This window comes from Lupinus angustifolius, unplaced genomic scaffold (genome assembly GCF_001865875.1).
Source record: "Lupinus angustifolius cultivar Tanjil unplaced genomic scaffold, LupAngTanjil_v1.0 Scaffold_39_107, whole genome shotgun sequence".
In the NCBI taxonomy this organism is placed as follows: Eukaryota; Viridiplantae; Streptophyta; class Magnoliopsida; order Fabales; family Fabaceae; genus Lupinus; species Lupinus angustifolius.
Genome location: NW_017721163.1, coordinates 8419 through 10126, shown reverse-complemented (window position 1 = coordinate 10126; position 1708 = coordinate 8419).

The following is a 1708-nucleotide window of genomic DNA, read 5'->3' as shown; positions in this document are numbered from 1 at the left end:
ATGGGGTTGTTTTTTGAGATGATTTGTGGTCTAAGGCCTAATCTTATCGAGGAAATTTGAATAGAAAGATGACTCCCAATATCTCACACTGGGGTAATTTTTTTGTCGATGTTGTTTTTCTAGTTGAAAGTTACAATAAGCCTAAAATTGGGGCAGTAGTGAAGTTGGTTATCATTGCTATTTAAATTGATTCAATCACAAGAAATCAAAATCCTTCAACCAATCAAAGGAAAGATCTTAAGTTATCATCTTCAAGAAGTCTCTTCAAGAACAACTTCAACAATGACCCATACATATAGTACAAGCCTTCTACTTCATATCATATCAAACCACCATATCTATGGGAGTTCACAAAATGAAAAGAAAAGAAATAGTACTAGGGTGAAAACCCATGTGGGAAACATAGGCAAATGAGAGTTGTTCTATGTTAGAAACCTGAAAGGTGACTCAAGATCATAATAAAATGAGACAATTCTCGAGAGGTACATGCCCTTAGTATTCTGGGAAACAATTAGAAAAAATAAATGAACACTCTCAATATGAAGACTTACTGTTGCATATACTCAATTATGCAACTTAGGGCAACATTTTTAGAATCTAAGTTATAGTCTCTTGGTTGAAGTTGAAGCTCAAAATAGGCACAATAGGGCAATTTTGTCGTAAAAATAATAAACTATAACACTTCGGAAAAAATGTTTGTGAGTCAGACTATAGCGGGGCAATGTGTTTGGGTAGTCATTCTCCTAAAGATTACATTGGGCAGGTTATATGGATTACCTTAAAAGAAAAGGTATTTTCCAGCAAACTAGGCATATTTTATTCTCATTTCTCTCAAAATCTGAAAATGGATAGAATGTCATTAGTCAACAGCAATAAAACAGAATCACACTTTAGTCGAGTTCAAAAATTATAAAGAGCGGGTAAATTCATAAGTTTCCCATCCCAAAATAAAAATCACGACTAACGTAGTTGTGCATGTGTCATACCCCTCATTCTCTTGCATTCAAATAAACATCAACACCATATCGCATTTACATACATCACCATCTAAGTCAATGCACAATTGCAATCATAAATTAATCTCTCCTACAAGCATGGACATGAACTTCATGAATCTCATCACATACTCCCATATAATCATAAATGGGTGTTCCCTAATCATAACTTCACAAAGAGACAACCAAGAGTTTTAGGGCCAATCTAATTAGAAGTCATAACATTCTTTCAAAAAGAAACATTGTCGGACTCGGACGCCGAAATGTTATAACATTGTTAGACTCAGACTCGAGAACATTCTTTCAAAAAGAAAATATTGTTAGACTCATACACCAAAATTTTATGACATTGCTAGACTCAAAAGCCAGAATGTTCTTCAAAAAACACCTTGTCAGACTTATATGATGAAACGTTATGACATTGTTAGATTCAGACATCGAATGTTCTTTCAAAAAGAAAAGATTGTCGAACTCAAATGTTGATATCTTTTGCTGTTGTTGGATTCAAACATGTGAACGTTCTTTCAAAAAGAAAATATTGTCAAACTCAGACTCCGAAATATCATGACGCTACTGGACTCTTACACTATAACGTTCTTTAAAAAAAATTATTTTCGAACTTAAATGTTGAAATGTTATAATGTTGTTGGACTCAAACACCATAACATTCTTTCAAAAAGAAAGCATTGTTAGACTCATATGCTGAAATTTTT